The following is a 24,381-nucleotide window of genomic DNA, read 5'->3' on the forward strand; positions in this document are numbered from 1 at the left end:
ACTCTGCGACCACAATGCTCGACGAAGGAGAGACTCTCTCTCGGACTTTTATAAAGCCTTGGCGATAGCCCCAAATCTTGCATCGTTCTTGCAGACCCGATTGGGGATTTCTGAATCCCCAAATATTTTTAATTTGTTACCCGTTTTCCATGGTTTAGACCATGAAAAACCTTATCGGCGATATCGTAGGATTGAACAAGTTCTTACAACATTCCACCATCCTACGGTGAGTCTTTGAACAAATTAAACTTCGGGTATTTCCCTTCACTTTAGCCGATAAAGGCGGCGTCTTGGTTAAGCTGCCTTGGCGCCTAATTGATGGACTCGTGGGCTAAACTTGTTTAGCTGTTTATGGAACATTTTTACCCACCCCTAAAGACGGATGAGATGCTTTCCAAGATTCATTTCTTTCGACAAAATCCTCATGAATTATTTTCAGAGGCTTGGAATTGTTTCACCGATCTCCTTATAGAGTGTCCACATCATAACCTAGCGAAAGACACGTTAGTTCGTGCCTTTTTCAAAGGACTTCTACACCACCATAAAGAAGTCCTTGACATAATGAATGGGGGTAGTTTCCTAAGTAAAGGACCTCAGAGGCTTATAAATTTTTAGAGGATCAAACTAAGCGAAATAACAACTGGGGGGGTAGTGGCGATATCCGCTCCGCTAGTTCTTCTAATCTGATTAAGGCCGCCCGGTATGTTTGAGATGAAATATGATCCCGAGCTTAAAACTCTAATCGAATCACTCACTAAAAAGGCAGAGGCCATTTCTGTACAACAAAAGCCTATCCCCGTCATGAATATAAATTCCAATCCATGTAGTTTCTGTTAGAGTCCTGAGCATCCCGACTTTCACTGTCCTATAGCCTATGAACATGCTTGTTCCATTAATAGTGAACCTAACGGCCCTTGGAGACAAAATTCCAACTTCGGTTGGAGAAATAACCAACAAGTCACACCTCCAGGGTACAATAATCAATATGTTAGGCCAACGCACAGTTATAACCAAGCTCCACCACGACAAGGACTGGGTCAGGGTAATTATAATAATTATAACAACCAAGCGCAACCTCGACAAGGTCAAGCACAAGGTCAAGGTAGTTATAATACTTATAATGCTAATAGAGGTATCGTTCCAGTAAATAATAACTATCACAATCCACCCATAAATAATCAACGCGAGATAGTTCCAGTCACACCACCCGTGACCACTACACCCAGCCAACCGGATCATCTTGACACCTTCATATAGGTGAGCCACAACTCTTCCAAACCATGTCTCAATCTAACCAACAGCTTCTATAATCCGTTAATAATTTAAGCCAATAGTTGGCCCAAGATAAAGCCCAACCCAAAGGTGTGTTTCCAGGTCACGCGATACCTAATCCTAAAACAACAAACACGGCCTTTGAGGTGGCGGTAATACTAGTAATGAAAATGAAAGCGTAGGTGAGCTAAATGCCATCACCACTCCGCTCGGGCAGAGTGGTTGATAACAAAGTAACTATGCCTATAGTTACCCCATCAGTAGCCCCTACACCTGCTACTTTACTAGATACCGAAATAGAAACTGAATAGCCTACCACTGTAGAGGTACCAGTTACAACACAACCTAAGAAACAGAAAGCCAAGGTTAAAGATCCAGGTGATACATATGCTAAATATAGAGAGAAACCACCGTTTCCATAAAAATTAGCCATGTTAACTAAGGATACAAATTATGAGGAGATTAGGGACGTTTTCAAGAATCTAACTATAAACCTTCCCTTCCTCGAAGCTATTAAAAAGCTACCACTGCACACCATGCTAAGTTTCTTAAGGAGTTGTGTACTACTAGGCGTAAGACCAATATACCAAAAGACGCCTTTTTAACAGAACAATTCCCAACTCTATCTGAACATAATGGAATTGTTAAGTATAAGGACCTTAGTCGTCCTACTGTACAATGCACCTTAGGAGATTCATATACGACGACCGCGTTATTAGACCTGGGGGCTAGTGTTAACTTACTCCCGTTTTATTTGTATAGACAAATAGGTCTAGAGGAGATGCAACCCACTAAAATGACGTTGCAATTAGCTGATCAGTCTATTAAGTATCCTAAGGGGGTAGTTGAAAACGTGCTGGTAAAGGTTCGGGATTACTACTATCCGGCTGATTTCGCATCCTCGATACAAAAGTCGCTAACGACTGGTCCCGGATCATCTTAGAGGCGTCCTTTCACGGGGTAACCGCCAATGCGCTCATAAATTGCCGCGATGATTCGATGTCCATGTCTTTTAGCCATCTTTTTGTTGAAGTAAATGTTTTTAAAACAAAGACACAGTTACCCCATTCGTCTATGGATGGAGAGGTTAGCATGATCGAGAGCTTCGCTCCAGATTATTTCAACAACACGTTAACTGATAATCAGATGCCCAAATTTCTTTCTTTTGAAAGTTTAGACTCCAACATTTTCATTCCTACACTAGTCGATACACATGTTATAGATGAGGACGAGATAGATGACTTTCTCAAAGATATAGAGGAATACCATAGTAATGTGGATATGACCAAACTAGATGAGGAATTCGATGAGTTTCTTAGAGCAGGTGATGAGTCACCCTATCAAGAACTACTTTGCACAACATCCGCCTCGACTCCCCTCCTTCCACCTTTTCAAAGGAATCTCGAGTTTGCACTCGATCCTTTTGTTTCTCCTGTGCTTCATAATTTTTTAAATCCTCCTAGAAAATAAATACTTCAGAAGGACAAACCATTTGACACCTTCATTTTTAGAATTGAGACAGTCCCTACCTACACCATGAATGAGTTTTGTGCTAAACCCACATCCTCATTTTTTCCATGCTTTCCTTCTACAACTTATCCATATTCACCATATTCTCCACAACCATTCACCTTTCCACACTTATTCACTAGGACACCCTCTCGTTCAAAGATGAAAAAGAAGGTGCATGCTAGGTTACGTTATAGGTTTATCCAACTTTGCTTTCATTTCACTAGGTTGCGTCATAGGAAATCTTGGTGCTTGATTGTGTTTAGGCATGTTTTTTGTGATATTTATTTATGGAATGATCCATAACTATTTTGGTTGTTGATATATGATAAACTGCATGTTCATACATATGTTTAGATAAAGTCTCGAGTATCTGACTATAAACGACTCAATTTTTGTGTTTGGTGCATTTCCTTTCATTTTCAGATATTGGTGAGTGCACCATTAAGGTAACCGGGCCCTCCCTATGGAGTGTGTAGCTATAAGTACCGGATCCTAAGTCCACATTTAACATAATTCACGTTTTAAACTCATGCATGTTTTCTCAATTTTAGAGTCATGTTTCTCTATGGGGTGAATTATGTCTTTATTGCTTATTGTTTTTCTATATATTAATCCGTATTTAAAAAAAAAAAAAAAAAAACAAAACAAAAAAAAACAAAAACAAAAACAAAAAAACAAATTTTCTAAACTCTGTTGTAAAAAATTTGTTTGGGGGTGGGGTGTTCATGTTTCCGTCCTAAAATGTTTTATGTCCCATTAGAGTTGCTTAGGCCGTTTAATTGTATTCCGATTTGGGTTGACATAAACTATGAATTTAGAGTTCATTCGTTCGCATAACTTACGTCATGCACATACTTCGAGGTATTTTCCACTATCTTATATGTCATCCACGGTCGGAATAGAGTGTTTTATGGATCATTGGATTGGAAATTCTCTCCTGATCATTTCCATATCTCATTCGCAAAAATCGGACTGGTAACGAAGCGGCAATGATGGTTTGAAGTCGCGCTAAAAATCGACAAAAATTCGAAAAATTCGAATTGGGCTTGGGCCCAAGTCGCGCGCACCAGTAGCGCACCTGCGCCCCTTTGTTTCCACCAACAGTCGTGAGTTTTCAATTCCAAACCGCCATTGACAAACATCAAGCTTCAAAAAAAAAAAAAAAAAAAAAAAAATTAAAAGAAACCTAACTACACCACGCCAAACATCCAAATCAATTTCAAATCTTCTCAAAGACCTTTCCACCAACACCTCCATCATTTTGCAAAACCAAAAAACCACCGAAAAATCCAAATCTTGGAGCTGCCGCGCCACCATACCACCACCACCATCGTTTTTTTAGTGAGGTTGTCCCTCATTGCTTCCCCCTACCTTATTCAAACCCCTTAACCTTATCAAAACTTCCAATGGCTCAACCATGCCGGATTTTGCCAGAGCAAGCATTTACTGGCAACCACTTCGCGCTGTTTTACGGTGACGAAATGGTTAGTAGAGATTGGAATAGCTTGTGGTACTCGACCGACGCCTTTTACCACGAAGAGTTAGTCCGACGGTTTTACAACACGAGGGAGTTGGAGGGGAATAGAATTTTGTTACGGTGGTAAAGAGGAGAAAGGAAGTAATTACTGGGTTGTTGGCTGAGATTCTAGGCATTCCGCCTAGAATCCATCTTGATGCCACGTTACAGGAGTCCCAATATACTGGGGTGTAGCCTTTGATGCACGCGACTATTATCGAAGGGAACTACAATGTGAGCTCGCATTATGTTCGCCAGGCATCCCTCAGAACCAACGGTGGCCGCTGCATTTCGGTGGATTGGTAGGAATGTCATAGTAGGAAGGAGAAGGTCGGCGACATCGGTCCGAAGCGCCTTCACATTCTATGGATACTCCGGGAGCGAAGTATGAGTTCAGTATCTTGAAGTTTTGCTTAACATGATTAGGGGGTGGAGAAGTCTATTGCACCTCTCCCTATTTTGATAACCAAGATCATCTTTGAAGTTGAGGCGACTCCGGCGTCGATAGGGATTTGCCTCACCTACACCGAAATCCTCAGATTTATAAGGAGTGTATCCAACAAGTTTGGAGGTTGCCTGAGGATAGGATAGTCAACGAGGAGGACGTTGGAAATGAGAATGACTCGGAGGATGAGGAGGACTTGACATGTTTTGATGCTGATGCCTTGGAGAGGTGTTGGTCAGATGCAGAACGCATGGCTGTGATTCATCGTGGCATGCGTTCACTCAATACTATTTGCGAAGACCTCCGTACTCGACAGGCTACTATGCACCATAACTTCGAGATTCGTACCCAGCGAGAAGATGAGCGGTGGGAACAGATGAGGGCTGAGCTAGAAGCTCAGCGCCAGTTCCGAGCCGATATGCTTGCACGATTTCCACCTCACGGGGATTCTCCTTCTGAGGATACATCATCGAGGTACGAGCGTCGTCGCCGAAAGACGAATGGCGCTGGCCCATCGGGAGCTCAGGAGCCATCTCCTGAGCGTGTGCTCTCTGCTACCAGTTCCGACGTGTTTAGGGATAGTATAGCTTGATGATTTTTATTTGTAGTTTTATTATTGTTAGTTATTTTAATGTAAGTTTTAATTTGGTAATTTGAATTTTGTAGTGAAATGTACTTTGAATGAAAAATTTAATATAATGCGGCTATTTCCATTATGCGTGGTTGTTGAATATTGATCCCACCTTCCCAAATTGTTTGGGGGTGGTATTATCTATTCCAGCATGATTTTTATATGACCCTCATTTTTAGAAGCTATTTCGGAGTTAGGGTGAGAATATTGCCGATTTGGGCATATCTATGAATAAATATTGGTTAGGATGAAATCTCGATAAGTTAGGTAGTTTTATCCTAAATTCAACCTAAAATATACTAGGGTTGTTTTAGAATCAAGAATATGAGTTGTTTCCGTTTCGGGTTTGAAAATTTTAGTATTTCCTGAAATTGCCGTAAAAGCTTTTTGGCAACTTCCCGATTCGTTTTAGCAACTTAAAACCTATAAAAACTTCATTCATTCTACACTCACAACCCACACTACACCTAACTTCCATCTCTCACCTTTCACTCCCACGTTTCCCGTTGTTCTTCACTATTTTCACAAATCAGCACCTCGGAGCGCACCTGCGCCCTAGTGGAGCGCACCTGCGCCCTAAGCCATTGTCAGAAATTTTACACTGAGCGCACATGCGCCGAAGAGAAGCTCACCTGCGCCCAAAACACTGTAAATCCAAAAGCACCCGAAAAGCGCACGCTTAAGCCGAAGCGCGACTGCGCATACGACCTCCGATTGACCATAAATTTCCGGTTTTCTGCGGGTTGTTCCCGGATCAGTTGCAAATTTGTTCGGAGGGTCGTTTTGAGATGACATCTCCTACAATAATACCGAACAGTCTTTCAAAGATTTGTTCCAAAGCACTACTTATGGTGCTTGGTTTTTTGAGGTGATCACATCGTGAAGGTTTGGGAACCGCTTTTATGGTAAGACTCGATGAACTTTATTCTCCAAAGACTTGCATCTTATTTTTATGATAATTGTATTTTCTTTGAGAGACCGGATGGAGAACAAGTGTTCTCCATCAACATTAATGATGAACCAATGGAAATTACCAGGTTCTTGCTAGCATTTGTTCTTGGACTTGCTATGCCCGCTGAAATACAAGACCCATGGTGCTATTGGGTAGATAATATGCATGTCTACACTTATGAGTTTTTGCATGAGTCGTATGGGGCAGGCATTTTCCGTATCGAGGACCAAGGGGAATATAACGTCACCTTTGGTAGCTGTCCATGAACATAGGAACTGTTATGTTTTGGATCATCCTAAATATTTTAGGGGAATGACGTTTTTCTTCTGTGAATGATGCCACTTGCAGCGTCTTCCTTGCTTTAGCCACGGGACGCATGTGCCATGACCTTCCCAGAACCTTGATGTCTAGTTTAGCTCGAGCCCATAGCATGAGGCATAAGTACCTTCTTATGCCTGTTCTAATTTCCCGTATTATGCTATGTTTCTTTCCTGTTTTTTGTACACATTTCACGGATTGGATTACGGTTGACACTGTACGACCCACCAATAGTATTATTCGATCTTTTCGTTCAATGACTTGGCAAGGGTGGAGGATACCACCTCATCAGGTTGCACCCTACACCCCGTCAGACCAAGTGGCGCTTAATAGGTTAGCAATAATAGATGATAAATGGCGGGAAGCCTGGCAAATTATCATGGCATGGCAGGACGCGAAGGAACCTCACTTCTTTATAGAAGAAGAGGATGAGGAGGATGAAGAATAAAAACAGGGGATAAGGTCAGTTTTTAATTCCAGTTAGTGTCTGCTTATGTCCCAAGCAATTTAATTCTGTTAACCCCATAATGGGTGGAACTCTTATAGAGTTGCGTCAGTTTTTTTTTTTATTTCCTATATTAGTATGTTCTAAACTTGTTTTGCAGATGTTCCAGAATTTCACGCGTTTCCATGGTATTTTTCTACCCTCTTTATTTAAATGCTTTGAGGACAAAGCATGCTTCTTGTTTGGGGGTGGGCATAGAAACACGTGTAATTAAGGCATCTGTTAGGCTATAGATATGTATAATATGCATTTGTTTTCTAGTTAAAATTTCAAAAATTCAAAAATATAAATAAATAAGTTTATGCTATACAATTAGGAATATTGGTATTGTTTTCTTTCTCTATGCTTTTAACAATCTAGAAGTCTCACGTAGCTTTTGCATCAGAATAATTGTTAGAAACTTAGGTTAATATGTAGGTAATAATCTTTCCATCTATCTATAAATATATTACATGAGTATCTATGATTGTTAGCAGTAAGTTTATGAAATTTAGGCTAGAGTACTTATTCTACAAATCCTGTGAGAATATAGCCTAAAGCCTTATATGAGCGAAACATTTGAGAAATGACACAAGGGAGAAGTAAAATCCGGATAGAGAAATCACACATCCACTTGCTTGATCACAAAACCATATCCTAAGCGAGAATTTAGGCCCTCTTTGGATCAATATAGCCAGAAATTCAAACCTATGAATTATTTTCCGCTAGTCGCCCCTCTGAGCCTTTCTTTAGCCTTCCATAAACCACAATTCCTTTACCACATTACAAAACAAAAAAAAAAAAAAAAATTCAACTTACCCAATCTAGAATAAGTCTGAGAATAGAATGAGTGAAGAAAGAAGAAGAGAATAACCTGTGTAAACAAAAATTAGTTAGTTGCTTCAGAAAAAGAAAGAAGTTTCCATCCAAGGAAAAGAAAAATAGAAATAGAAATAAAATAAAAACTCCAAAAAATAGAATAAAATAAAAAAGAAAAAAAAAAAAAAAAAAAAATATATATATATATATATATATATATATATATATATATATATATATATATATATATATATATATATATATATATGTGTGTGGCTAAGGATGGAAACAAAGTGTAGAAGCAAAAGTAAATAACAAGGGTTTCTCTAGTTACATAATATGAAGACTCTATTATCTCAGACTTGTCCTTTTGAATATCTATTTCCTTCCTTCTTAAACCATCTCCTAATCCTCGCAACACCTAATAAAGACCTCTAACTCAATTGGGAATAAGTTAGTGTGATAGTAAGTGGCAGATGTGTTGATCGACTCCGGCTTCCTTGTGTGTCATTGAGATTATAAGGTAAAGTGTGCCCATTGCGCACGGGAGTAGCGAAACTTGAGTGGAAAAATCAGAGTGTTGTATCTTGACTATTATTGTGAGAACCTACTTAAGGACGCTATTCCGAGTTTCAGAAACGGACCTGTTAATGCATTTCATAGTATTACTCATTGTATATATGTTTATTCGTAGATGATCGATTATTATGCATATATTAACTTAGGTTTCGACTTGATATTTTTTTATGCGTTACTAGTGAGATGTATACATAATTGGGAGCATGAATAAGGAAACAATAGTTTTATTTCTTAGTCGTTGTAGTATAGATGAAGATTGTGAGTACCTTCACTGGAAAACTCTCACGAGGCTAGAACTCGTCCACTAGGGAATTCCTAGTGGTTTAAGGCCTTGTTGCATATGGTCAATGCAATCGCACTCGGCGAAACGAGATTAGTTAGAACTCCATTTTTGGTCACTTATTCTAATTTCTCATATTTGCTTGAGGACAAGCAAAATGCTGTTTGGGGGTGGTTTGATAAGAGCCCAAAACTGTAGTTTTAACCCCTTAACAATCGTACTTTTAGACCAATTTATGTGAATAATAAGTAAGAGTTAATACTGATTACGTGTTTTTATGCATTTCAGGCTTCAAAGTCCATTATGTGCAGAAATGTGCCACTTTAGCGAGATAAAAGAGCAAAGGTCGGTTGCTAAGGAGTTCTGTGATTAAAGGCCAATTTTCAAAAATACAAAGCCTCTGTAAAGCCCGGTCAAAAGATGAAAAGTCAAAGTCCATGCGGGCAGAAATAGTGCACAAAGTCAACAGAACTTCCGAAGACTATATCTTTGGACTCAGACCTCGGAATTGGGTCTACCTTACGTCAAAACGACCGGCTCAAAAAGAGATTTCCAATGGTCTAAGCCTTGACCCAATCAGATGAGTAAAAGTGGATGAAAAGTTTGTCAAAGCCAACTCCAGCTGAAGAGGCCTTTTTGGACTGAAAGAATTGGGTTTTGGGCCAGAGAAATCAGGCCCAAAACATGTCTCCAAGCCCATGCACGATTTTGGATCTGAAACATATAAAAACAAAGAAAATCTTAGTTCTTTAGTTATCTAGTTTTATTTAGAAAACTAGTTCCTTATATCTAGGAGCTTAGGATAGAAAGTAGCCATTAGAATAGCTTCTAGATCTAGTTTTAATGGTTTTTAATTAAGTTTAGTTTCATTTCATTCCTCATTTTAGATTAAACCTTTAAAATATTGTTATTCATTTGATTAGATTAATTAAATAGTTTATTATTATTCAATTCGTTTTCTGTCATTACATTTATAGATCTAGTTTAAATTCTCGTTGATATCATTTCTTAATTATTAATTAGATTTCAATTATTGTTTGTTAAATTAGTAAAGTTGGAATCTTGATATTATGTTTAGTTTAGATTCATATGGAAATGATTGCGGAATGATTCTCGGCTAAACCTCCATTAGAGGGGGTTGAGAAGCCTTGATGAAAGCTTGATTCCGATTATCGTAGAATCGTCGTAATTTCTATTCCACTCTAGAAACGATTGATTCACCATGAGAATGGGTTTAATCATTCACATGCTAGTTATGAATTGGTAGAAGTGCCATGTGTAATTAGGGATTAGGAAGAACCAATTGTTCTAGCGTAGCGATTCAATTCGGATTTGACGATTAATGGATTAGTAAGTTAAGTTGAGTTAAGGTGGAATCAATCCCCCCTAATTCCTTATCATAGAATCAACGCAGCATTCCGTAGTTAATTAGTCGTATCTTGTGGTTAGTTGCATCGTAGTATTAATTCGTAAATCTCTCATTAGACTTTAGTTAAGATTATTTATACTTAGAGAACATTAATATGTGAAAGAACTAGGAGTGGAATGAATCATCTACTCCACTATATCTTAATAGGATTGAGAGTAGAAATCTTTGATAAATTAGGCACGAAATTAGTTTTAGTTTTACTTACGTTTTGAGTTTTATTGTTCATTTCGTAGGTAAACTATTATTTTTAAGTTATCATATACCCTTGGTGGCGAAGTCTAAGCTACACTAAGATTTAAACCCAACTAATGAGGCACTTCTTGGTTGTCCGTTGGTCTCCATAAGGATCATCTATTGGAGAATCTTTGCAATGTAACTACGCTTGTTCTTCAAGTGACTTAGTTGCATTGATATAGTCGCGGCAGCGGTAGACCACCGTCTAATATTTTATGAAGATGGTTAGATATTACACATATCCTATCCGTGTTACGTCCACTTTCGAAGGCTCTATGAAGAGAATCTTGTAAATATTTCTTCCAGTGCCAATTCGGTTCGAGATGTTGTCCCAATTCCAAAGATTCCAATTCTATTTCTCCTGATTCGACTTCCATACTTTCATCTACTACTGAGACAATTGTCATTGCCGTTTGATTTGGCACACACACATTGGTCTAGCAGTGACTTTGTTCTTCATACGACACGGCTGAAGCGTTCGGTTCATTAGATACTATGTTATTTTGGTGTTGTTCCCCGTCACGAAGCCCATGTTATTTCATGATATGGCCATGTTATTTCTGATATGGCCGAGCTATGTAATGTGGGCTTGTAACCCCAGTAGGGGCATTAAAGTGGATGAATTGTTGCAAAAGGGGTTCTGACATTGGTCATCGGATGAGTCCAACATGTTGTCCAAGGGCCTGCTGATCACAACAGTAGGACCTTTAAGCTAGAAGTCTTAAAGGCGAGAAGACTCAACTTTGTTGGTTAGTTTCGCCGCCTGGAACATGTTATGGTTCAAGGCATGACCATCAAACAATTGGTCAGCCACATAAAGCCCAGCCGTTCAAGACAAGCCCAAATCCAACCAACTAACAGGCCTATCCAAAAAAAATCCAAGCGGCCCATCCAAGAGGCCCATTAGGTCTTATTCAATATGCTGACCCTCTACCACCGGCGACCGGCACTAATTCAGCATTTTTCCAACCGGTTCAAGCATTTTTTTACTGGTTTAGGTGTTTATTCACTCGGTACAAGCGGTTTCTAGCCGGTTTAGGGGGTTTTCATGCCTGTTTAGGCGTTGACCAACTTTTCCACACGTTTTTTAGGCTGGGTCAGTAGTTTTCTTGCCGGTTCCGCATGTTTTCTTACCGAGTTAGGTCGGTTTCTTTTCCTTTTTGGTCATTTTTAGGCTGGATTAGCCTCTTCCATGACCATATCACTCATCCCCACCCAATTATTACACATTTTTTATCACCCCACCAACCCTTTTTACATTTATCTTTTTAACTTAGTCCCTCATTGTCCCACTTTTTCACTTAAATCCCTTTTTCACGTTTTCTTAATTCTTCAACATACCACCTTCATCTTCATTTGCCCCTCTGTTGAAGAAAGGGCAATGTGTGTACCCTACATCATATTTTCGATCCAAAGTGGACTCTCACCATGGACAGGGTGTGGGACCAGCGAACCTTATGTCATATTTTCGGTCGAGAGTGTATTCGGACCATGGACCAGGTGGGGCTCAGCAGCAAACCAGGCCAGCTTGGTAGCTGTTAAAAACATTGTGGATCATCCAGTTCTTTAATCCATCAAAGTTTATAATAGGTCCATGGCCCATCCGGATTGCCCAAGTTCATGGACCCAATCCGTCTTGATCACTCGGATCCAGTAATACAATCCGCGGAAGCAAGAGACCCTAGTGCAATCCATTAAGATCTTGCACAAGAATAGAATGAAATCTTGGGGAATGATCCTATTTGAGAAGTAGGATCGTACTAGGATTCATCAAGGAAGGCAATCTCCGAGAATCACTTTCTTAGTCACCAAGGCTGGAGATTGCTATATATACAGAGGCTTTTGCAGCCTCGAGATATGTTTTAAGAGACTTGATCTCGGATTCATCACTGGATACGTAGGCAACCAGAATGTTGGTGCAGTCTCTCTTCTTCCTAAATACCTAATCCTATCTCTTTCGAGCTTTCGGAAGCACCATTACATCAGGAGTGTCGGGTTAACTCTTTGCCCCGACACTGACTAAGTGGTATTTTCATGATTTATATCACAATATATGGGAGAAAGATGTTGCGTAGAGCGGCTATTCTCCAAGTTCGAGTTCCACTGCCAATGAGGTAGCTTGCGCGTGGCGGAAGGCCTATTGGTTTTCTACTTGGCTAAGGTTGGTATCCAAAGATCCAACCATATATCAATATTTCTTCCTATTCTGATATGCCAGCAGAGTTGGGGGAGGATATCATCCCTTGCTTTGATAATGCCTTTCCATATCTTCGAGGTGCGTTTTGGGCATGTAGCTCTAATCATTAACTTTCCACGTGCATACTTTTTCAAGAGACTAGCGACACATGGTTTTTTAGGCTCTTTGATTATTCTCCAGAGTAATTTTGCTTGTAGAGCAGAGTTGTGATGTGAAGCAAGTCAAACTCCTAGTCCACCACACAGTTTTGGTTGACTAATCATGTTCCAAGAAGTGTAATACACATCATTTGTGTTGTTATATGTTTGTCCCTAAAAGAAGTTCGAGTGGTCTTGTTGACAACTGGTGCTTCTGACTTCCCCGTCCATTATTGTGGTTTGTAAGAGCATTCCCAATGCAAGCAACTTTGAGGGAAAATAACAACTTGTCACCCTTATGAGCCAAAAAACAATGACCCAATGCAAAGGTGACAATGAGGGTAGCTTTTCATTAAGTTACAATGAGGATAACACTTGCTACTGAGATAGTTGTCGATTTGTGATCTTCGGATGAAACCTTTTATTTTGTCTCGCGTGTTTTTTCGTGTTTTTTTTCGGACGGGATGTTTCATTTCGTCCCGAGAGGAGTTTTTTTTTTCGGACGGGATGTTTCATTCCATCTGACGTGTTTTTTTCGATTTTATTTTTCATTTTTTACATTCAGACATAATCAAACATCCAGTTCGAAAACTTTAAAGTCACATTTGCATTGGACAACCCATAGTAGCTTCTCACCAAGAAGGTAACTACGATGGGAAATAGTCCTCCGTGGCGCCTATGTGGAAGTAATTGATCAATCCTCAAATATGCATTTTTATCTTCTTATAATGCTTCAATTTAGTCAAATTATATGATTAATAATGTAGAAAACTCATGTTCTTATTGCTTTTTCATGATACAAGCCTATTCTGGACCAAATATCTCGAAAGTCGTGTTCTAGAGCCAAAAGGAGACAAAAGAAGCCTAAAAGGGACCTCATGGAACAACTGAGAAAAAGTACAAAAAAGCCAACGGTCAAGGTTAAAGTCAAAGTCAACTCAAGGGTCCAAAAACTCAAAAGCTCATGAAACACTCCAAGACTTCAAAGACCAAGGGCTCAACCTTTTGCAAGACAATGGCTAAGCACCTAAAACTTCAAAACACCAAAGGCTCAAATTTCCAAAGACATGGGCTTAGGCCCAAAATGCTTGGTCTTATCCACTCAACTGTAGAAGGCACAAAAAGGTTCTAGATTAGGTTGTTTGATGGATAAGATATGAGAGGGGCAAACTTATACATCTCTACACATATATAAGTGTAGAGATGCCCACAAAATAAGAGAGCTAGTTAACTAATAACTAGACTCTAGTATGAGTAGTAGATCATAATTAGTTAATTATTTTTATTTAGTTTTTTTATTATTATTATTTTCTATTTTCATTGTTTTAAAGCTTCAAGTTTTATTGAATCAAGTCAGTTTTCTTCCATTCGAAGTGTTTAGTCTTGTTTTTCATTAAAATAGTTCTTCAAAACATCTTCTTATTCATTCATTCAACACAAAAAAGTTAGTTATACTCATTTGAATCAATCAAATGAGTATAACTTGCTAACTAAGTTATCTTACATATCAACATCTACATGTTTTACACTTAACCAAACAAAGTATTAAAGTTTTAATCCTCAAAAACCTTAATAGCTAGTTGTTATCTATATCTTCATACACCAAAAGTTCACTAAGAATAATGAAAAGTTAAGAAAAGGTTTAGTTTTTCTCCATCATACTTCTAATGTTCAAAGATCTAAGATGAACAACTTCAACCCACTACAACCACTATCTACACTAACAAATGGCGCCGCCGTCATGGATTTGATGATATGAGAAGAAGGGTGAATTAAAAGGTATCCATCTGGGTTAAAACAACTTCACGAAGCTATAGAAGGAAGCCAATCAAAAGCTGTTGGAATGAGACGGGCGACCGCCCCTTGCTTGACTCGTGATCGCACGTTCGAACCGCGGCTGCCCGCGACCTGCCCCCTCGAGTTGCGCCACTTGGAAAACCTAGCCTTGGCTCAGATTGTAGTACTTGTTCAGTAGATCACTCTCCTTAGTCCCTTTTTATTAAACCGTTTGTGTTTTCAAACTAATTAGTTTTTCAATGTTTAGTGTTCTTCAAAATCTAAAATATATAAAAATAAATAAAAATAAACAAAAGAAAAGAAAAACAGCTTAGTTTATTATCATTATTAGATAATAGTTAGATTTTTTTGGATAATATCATATTTTGCTTTTATCATTATTAATTATGGTTAATACAAAAAGTTAGGATAATACCAACTTGCTTAAAGATAAGGTTTAGGATAATATCAAAATAAGATTTAAAATAGAAAGTAATTGTCTTTTGGTTAAAGTTTGACAAACTTACCAAGTGTGGAAGAGTTGATCACCATGGGACATTTAAATGCGCACGAGGCAAGCCGTGTAACAAAACGCTCGCGCATTACAAATCAACTCGGGGATTAAAGATTCAATCTTTGACAATTCTTGATTGTTATCTTTTCATAATCACATAGTTAATAGTTCAAATATCATTAGTTCAGAAGTTTTAGCTTAGTTACTCTTGTGTTTATGTTTCTGTAAGTTAAGCCCATGAAGGCAAAATTGTAAACTTATTGGCTTTGCCACCATTCCAACCCAACATGTGGGTTTAGTTTAGAAATTTTGTAACCGAAAAAACGTAAAGCTCGAACAGTGGGGTTTGACGTATCAAGACACCACACACTTTGTCAAACCCCAACCAACGCCAACTCTATCCCCAAGGACATGTACACACACTTGGGAGGTAAGTTCTTAACCTCCTTGCAACTCCCAATCAAAGGATACTTGGTTGTTTACAAAAGCATGATTGTGCATGATTCCGTGTTTTAACTTCTATATTGTATTTACTTTACGCGCTTAAGGTTAAACCCGAGCCATAACAAACAACAAGTGGGATTAATCTCCACTTTAGTTAACGGACGTTGCGTGATTCAAATGCTACATTGACTAAACTAAAATCTAAAATCGACCAAGTAGAGCCAATTTAGTCACGTCCATAGGACAAACACTTAGCACGAAAATTGAGAGTGGAAAACTACCAGATTCCAATGGACCAACTACCCTCCTCACTCCCCTCCCTCATTTCATTGCGAGTGAGATTCTTGGTAGCACCCCACGTGGTGAAGTGGTGATCTTCCCTTTTAAAGCGTGTAGAGCCCCAAAACCTAGTTTTGCGCCCAGCTGTCCGTTTCAAACAGGGCATAACATCAAATCTACAGACTTTCAAAGTTTTTATATTAAAAAAAAATGAATTTATGCTATTTGTGCATCATCCTTGTTTGAGCATCAATGGATTATCAATATGCATCATAACCATCATGGAATTACAATGTAAACCTAGAACTTTGTTCTTATTGTGGTAGTCCTTATCATTGGGTGTCTCAATGCCCATCATATACCGAGTTCGAACCTCTTATGGAATATTCTTACGATTACGAACCTCAATTTTCAAATTTTCCTAGTACCCAATACACTCAAGAGTTTTATAATCATGCAAACAATTCATGGAGTTCAGACATAAATAGTCAACCACCATTCATATATCCACCTGGTCAATCAGAGTGCGGCTTCGCCCAAAGTACATCACCATCCATGTCAAATTCATACCCACTCCACCATCTATCACAGACCAACTTTACGAGGTAATGGCCAAGCAAACAATAAAAATTTAGCAAGTAGCAACGACATTATGGTTTCTCCAATCTGATTCAAAAGATTCCACATATGAGACTAATTTTCTTCCCACTAGTCCAAAACCCAACCAAAACATGGAACAAGGTGTTACTATGACAAAGTCGATTGCTAAAGCCCATCCTGATATTAATGACCAATTAAAACCCCATCACCATCCACCTGACTATCGTGTGAATTCCAGATCTTATGATGATGATTACATGCCTTAAGTTACAGTTTCTGTCACTTGTCCTAGTACACCATCACTTATGCATGAGAAAACTCTGGCAGAAGAAATTCTAAAATATATGTTGGAAAATAACTCGATGCACTTGGACAATGATAAAGAGGACAAAGAAAATCAAGTGCCCGAGAAGGAGGAAATAAAATCTATGGTGGAAAGTGGATCTCAATTTAGTTTGGCCATTAAAGATTTATCGATGGAACAAATTTCTGACATCCTTACTATTGTAGATATGAACCACAATTTTGTGGATATGCCAAAACTAGATGAAGAATTCTCAGAGTCCTTGAGATCATATGAAGAACCACCACCTAATGATAAACGTAAAATTGAATAATTTACCTACGAAATGAACGATGAAACTCAAAACGCAAGTGAAACTAAACTTAATTACACGTTGCTATCAAAGATTTCTATACTCTCAATTCTATTGAAATAGAGTGGAGTAAAAATTTCATTCCACTCTTAGTTCTTTAGCATTCAAGTTTCCTAGATTGACTAATCTATTCAAAGTATAATGAGAGCAATGGTGAGAATTATACTACGATGTGAATTAAAACTAGACGTAATATAAAGATTATAACTTTATTAAATTTAACTAAACAATAATTGAATTCTAAATTAATAATTAAGAATTGAATAACAATAACTGAAATTAGATCTAACAATTTTAAATGACAAAATCGAAATGAACAAGAAATAACTATTTTATTTATCTAATCAATGAAGAACTATGATTCAAAGAATTAATCTAAAACAATGTATGAAACTAATTAATTTAACTAATTGAATTCAAAAACTAGATCTAAAAGCTATTTTAATGGATACTTTCTATTCTAGATTCTCTAGCTAACTCTTTCTTAAGAGCTAAGTTTTGTTTTATGTAAAGGAGGAGACCAGATCCATAATTTCGTGCATGGGCTGAGGAGCCATGTTTTGGGCCGGAAAATCGAGCCCAAAGCCCAATTTCTCCAGTCCACAGAGCCCATTTCAGCTGGCTTTAACTTCAGTAGACTTTTCGTCCACTTTTGCTCTTCTGATTAGGTCAAGGCTTGAACCATTTGAAAGCTCTTTCCGGCCGGTCGTTTTGACGAAAGGTAGGCCCAAATCCGAGGCCTGAGTTCAAAGATATGTTCTTCGAAATTCTACTGACTTGTGCACTGTTTCTGCCCGTGTTGACTTTTCAGCTTTTGGCCGGGCTTTATAAAGGCTTTGTCTCCTTAAATCTTGGCCTTTATCATAGAACTTCTTAGCAACCAACCCTTTGCTCCTTTATATCGCCAAAGTGGCACGTTTCTACACATAATTGAGTTCCATGCCTGAAATACATAAAAGCACGTAATTAGCATTAACTCTTATTTATTACTCTCATAATTGGTCTAAAAGTAGTATTATTAAGGGGTTAAAACTACAGTTTTGGGCTCTTATCAAACCACCCCCAAACAGCATTTTGCTTGTCCTCAAGCAAATATGTGAAATTAGCATAAGTGACAAAAAATGGAGTTCTAACTAATCTCATTTCGCCGAGTGCGATTGCATTGACCATATGCAACAAGGCCTTAAAACACTAGGAATTCCCTAGTGGACGAGTTATAGCCTAGTGAGAGTTTTCCAGTGAAGGTACTCACAAACTTCATCTATACTACAACGACTCAGAAATAAAACTATTGTTTTCTTATCTATGTCTCAATTATCTATATATCTCACTAGCAAATGAATAAAGAATAATCAAGTCGAAACCTAAACTAATATATGCATAATAATCTATTATCTATGAATAAACATATATGCAATGAGTAATACTATGAGATGAACTAGCAAGTCCGTTTCTGAAAACTCGGAATAGCGTCCTTAAGTAGGTCTTCACATAAATGTCAATACAAAAACCACTCTGATTTTTCCGCTCAAGTTTCGATACTCCAGTGTGCAGTGGGCACACTTTACCTTACAATCTCTATGACACACAAGGAAGCCGGAGTCGATCAAACACATCTTCCACTTACTATCACACTAATCTATTCCTTAATTGAGCTAGAGGTCTTTATTAGGTGTTGCGGGGATTAGGAGATGGTTTAAGAAGGAAGGAAATGAATATTCAAAAATGACGAGTCTGAGATAATAGAGTCTTCATTTTATGTAACTAGAGAAGACCTTGTTCCTTACTTTTGCTTCTACACTTTGTTTCCATCCTTAGCCATATTTTTCTTTTCTTTGGCTTTTGACTATTTTTATTCTATTTTTTTTTTTGGAGTTCTAACTCTTTATTTATTTATTTATTTTATTTGGATGGAAACTTCATTTTCTTATCTGAAGGGACTAACGAATTCTTGATTTCAAAAGTTCTTCTCTTTTCTATTCTTCATCTCTATTCTCAGACTTATTCAGAGAATTGGGTAGGTTGATTTTTTATTTTGTTTTGTTTCATAACAGGGTAAAGGATTTGCAGTTTATGAAAGGCTAAAGAAAGGCTCAGAGGGGTGACTAGCGGAAAATAATTCATAGGTTTGAATTTCTGGCTATATTGATCCAAAGAGAGCCTAAATTCTCACTTAGGATATGGTATAGTGATCAAGCAAGTGGATGTGTGATTTCTCTATCCGGATTTTACTTCTCCCTTGTGTCATTTCTCAAATGTTTCACTCATATAAGGCCTTAGGCTATATTCTCATAGGATTTGTAGAATAAGTACTCTAGCCTAGATTTCAGAAACTTACTGCCAACAATCATAGATACTCATGTAATATATTTATAGATGGATGCAAGGATTATTACCTACATATATGCCTAAGTTTCTAAAAACTATTCTAATGCAAAAGCTACGTGAGACTTCTAGATTATTGAGAGTATAGAGAAAGAAAACAATACTAATGTTCCTAAGTGTATATCATATTTTTTATTTATATTTTTAAAATTTTTGAATTTTTTTAGCTAGAAAACAAGTGCATATTATACATATCTATATCCTAACAGATGCCTTAATTACACGTGTTTCTATGCCCCCACCCCCCAAACAAGAAGAATGCTTTGTCCTCAAAGTATTTTAAATAAAGAGGGTAGGAAAATACCATTGAAACGCGTGAAATTCCGAAACATCTGCAAAACAAGGTTATAACATACTAATATAGAAAAAAAAAAAAAAAAAAAAAAAAAAAAAAAACTGACGCAACTCTATAAGAGTTCCACCTGTTATGGGGTTAATGAGAAATATATTGCTTGGGACATAAGCAGACACTAACTGAAACTAACACTTACCTGCACTCCCGTTTAAACATTTCCCTCCTCATTTCCCTCTTCAAGGAGATGAGGTTCCTTCGCATCCTGCCATGCCATGATAACATGCCAAGCCTGCCGCCGTGTGTCATCAACTTGTGCTAACCAATCTAGTGCTACTATGTCTGATGGGGTGTAAGGAGCAACCAAATGAGGTTGCACCTGCCATCCCGGCCAAGTCATTACTCGAAATGAGCGAACCACCCAATTGGTGGGTCTCATGACTTCAACCATTTTCCAATCCGTGAACTGGGTACATAATTCTGGTAGACAACTGAGGAGGATGCGGCAAACCAAAACAGGCATAAGAAGATACTTATGGCGCATGCTTTGGGCTCTCTTAAGACTAGCCACTAATACTCGGGGAATGTCATATCGGTGACGTCCCTCAGCTAAAGTAAGGAAAACGTCACCAGCGATACTATTTGCAGAAGTAAACTGCCACTCCCCTAGAATATTCATGAGGATGAATAACATGGTGGTGCCTACATTTAGGGACATGCTACCAAGGGCTATGTTGTAACGCCTTTGGTCCATTATACAAAATACCCCTCCCCCATAATACTCATGGAAATATGTATAGTGATAGAGGTATTAATTATCAGTCATATATCCCCATGTGTGAATAGGATCAGGTATTGGTATTCCCGAAACTAATGCTACCACATACTTATTGACTTCTAAGGGTGTGTCATCAACCGTGACGGAGAATTCTTGTTCTTCATCCTGGTTACAATAGAACTTAACATTATTGTAGAAAAATTCAGTAAGCTTAGGTGAATATGAGTCGTCTTCACTTACCAGAAGATGCCTCCATCCGAACTGCATGATCCTCTCGCGGAACCAATGTCCATAAGACTTGCTCCCTAACAAGTGTTCGAAAGACTGCTCCGTTATTACTATAGGAGAAGTCATCACAAAACTACTCTCTAGAACAGCTGCAACTATCCTGGAACAACCCTCGGAAAACTGGAAATTTTTTATGCCCACAGGGGTCAGGGCGCAGGTGCGCTCAAGGTATGCCTGGGATGGGAGCGGGTGCGTTCTGTTGAATTTCAAATTCCAGGCACTTGGGCGTAGGGTGCGCTCACTTTTAGCCTGAGATGGGCGCGGGGTGCGCTCAGGATGAAAACTGGAAGTCCAGTGTTTTGGGCGCAGGTGGCGCTCAGATTTGGGTTGGAGAGGGCGCAGGTCACGCTCAGGGTAGAATTTCTCTAACAGTGCTGAGGGCGTAGGTGGCACTCCAGTGGGGACCTGTTAGGCCGAAGTGCGAAGGAAAAATAAGGTAAAGTGGGAATGAAACGTGAGAGATGAATGTGAGATGTAGTTGGGGTTGTGAGTGTAGAATGAATGCAGTTTTTATAGGATTTAAATTGCTAAAATGAATTGGGAAGTTACCAAAAAGTTTTAAGGCAATTGCCATAAATAATAAAATTTTCAAAACCGAAAACAGAAACTACCCATATTCTCTATTCCAAAACAAACCTAATATCTTTTAGGTTGAATTTATATTAGATACTGCCTAATTTATCGAGATTTCATCCTAACACAATATCTATTTATAGCGATGCCCATATCGGCAATATTCTCAACCCTCACTCTAAAACAACTTCTTAAAATAGATGATCATATAAAGAATTATGCTAGGCTAAATAGTACCACCCCCAAACAATTCGGGAAGGTGGGATTAATGATAAAAACAATGCATAATTCGAAATTACCCAACTTATATTAAAATTGAATTCAAATAACATACGACAACCAAATTCAAATTTAATTACTAAACTAATCTTTTTACATCCGTACTAAATAAAAACAAATACAATAAAACAAATCAACTCATTAAATCCCTAAACCACTCGCTGCTAGTAGTGGAATGCGCTCGAGAAGCAAATGGCCCTTGGGCTTCCGATGGGCCAGAGCCATCCATCTTGCGGCGATGACGCTCGTGCCTCACAGATTGCTCCGAAGAAGAAGAACCCCCCTGGGGTGGGAAACGTGCAAGCATGTCGTCTTGGAATTGGCGCTGAGCTTCCATCTCGGCCCTCGTCTGTTCCCACTGCTCATCCTCGCGCTGGGCACGAGTCTCGAAGTTATGATGCATGGTAGCCTGCTGAATTCGGAGGTCTTCACAAATAGTATTGAGAGAACGTATGCCACGGTGAATCACAACCATGCGTTTTGCATCTGACTTACATCTCTCCAAGGCATCGACATCAAAACATGCCGTGTCATCCTCATCCTCCGAGTCAATCTCCTCGACTACCCTCTCTTCAGGCAACCTCCATACTCTCTGGATACACTCCGTATAAATATGATGATTTCGGTGCTCCTTCAGGCAAATCCTATCAGACCTCAGAGTCACTCTCAAGGTTATCATGATTTTCGTTATCAAAACAGGGAGAGGTGCAATACTCTTTCCAACTCCCATAATCATGTTACGCAAAAACTCCAAAATACAGAACTCATACTTCTGCTCCTGGAGTATCCATAGAACGTGAAGGCAGTTCAGACCGATATTGCTGACTTTCTCCTTCCCTATGACATTCTTACCAATCCATCGAGCTCTGACCGGGTTAGTTCGAGAGACGATCGGTGTGAACACAATGCGAGCTCGCATTGTAGTTCCCTTCCGCAACAGTTGCGTTCATCAAAGGTTCTACAGCAGTAAACTGGGAATCCTGTAATGTAGTATCGAGATGGTGTTTAGGTGGAATGCCTAAAATCTCAGCCAACAACCCAGTAGTAACCTCTCTCCTCCGCCCAGCCACCTTAACAAAAATTCAATTCCCATTCAACTCCCTCGTCCTATAAAACTCTCTGACCAAATCTTCGTGGTAAAAATCGTCTGTCGAGTACCACAAACCACTCCAGTCTTTCCTAACCATCTCATCACCGTAAAACGGCGCGAAGTGGTCAGCAGTAAAAGCGTGCTCCAGCAATATCCGACATTTTTGAGCCATTGGAGTTTTGCTAAGTTTTGTTGGTTGGAATAAGGTAGGGAGACTTGTTTTAAAACACTCTAACTAAAAATAATGGCAGGAGGCGTGGTGGTGGTGGTGGCAGTTCGAAATTTCTGAAATTCTGGTGGTTTTTGGTTGTTGAAATCGGTGGAGGTGGTGGTGGGTGTAGGTAGGAGGAGATTTGGGGTGGGTTTAAACTTGGGGCGTGGTTGTATTTAGGTTTTATCTTTATTTCTATTTTTATTTTAGGTTTGAAGATTTTTTTATTTTTTTGTTAATGGCGGTTTGAAGAAGAGGAGGAAGAAGAACGATCGTTCTTGGTTGCACTTAATGGGCTTTGGCCCAAGCCTAATTCGAATCCCATAAAAAATTCGATTTTTAGCGCAACTTCAAACTTAAATTGCCGCTTCGTTACCGGTCCGATTTTTGCGAATGAGATATGGAAATGATTAGGAGAGAATTTCCAATTTAATGATCCATAAAGCACTCTATTCCGACCGTGGGTGACAAATAAGAACATGGAAAATGCCTCAGAATGCGTGCATGACGTAAGTTATGCAAACGAATGAAATCTAACGTAAATAGAAAATGTCAATCCGAATCGGAATACAATTAAACGGCCTAAACGACACCACTGGAAAGTTAAACAATCCAGGACGGAAACGAACACCCCACCCCAAACAAATTTTTGACAACAGAGTTGAGAAAATTTGTTTTTTTTTAAAAGTGGGTCTTTTAACGTCAGATTCTCGAGACTTCTTAACTTACTATGTTTGTGATTTTAACAAGTTTATATATATATATATATATATATATATATATATATATATATATATATATATATATATATATATATATATATATATTTGTTTATTATTTTATATATTTTTTTTTTTATTTTTATGAATAAAATTTAATATAAGAAAAACAAGAAAGCATTAAATGCATAATTCACACCATAAAAGAACATGACTCAAAAACCGAGAAAATATGCAAGAGTGGAAAACGTGAATTATGTTAAACGTGGACTTAGGATCCGGTACTTACAGCCACACACTCCATAGGGAGGGCCCGGTTACCTTAATGGTGCACTTACCAATATATGGAAATGAAAGGAAGTACACCAATGAAAAAGGTAAGTCCTCATAGACAGGATCCTGTAAAAGGACTTCCTCTACATCAGGGGACAATAGCTCGTGAAAATGTTTCAACCGTTGGCCATTTACTTGAAAGGTACTATTGTCTTTGGGATTTACCAAGGTGATTGCCCCGTAAGGGGTGACTTCAGTAACTAGAAAAGGACTAGTCCAACGGGTTTTTAATTTCCCTGGAAAAATATATAGACGGGAATTGTAAAGTAAGACCTTTTGACCAACCACAAACTCTTTGCGCAAAATTTGCTTATCATGAACACGTTTCATGTTAGCTTTATAATCCTTTGCAAGGTCAT

This window comes from Coptis chinensis, chromosome 1 (assembly GCF_015680905.1).
Source record: "Coptis chinensis isolate HL-2020 chromosome 1, ASM1568090v1, whole genome shotgun sequence".
Taxonomy (NCBI): domain Eukaryota; kingdom Viridiplantae; phylum Streptophyta; class Magnoliopsida; order Ranunculales; family Ranunculaceae; genus Coptis; species Coptis chinensis.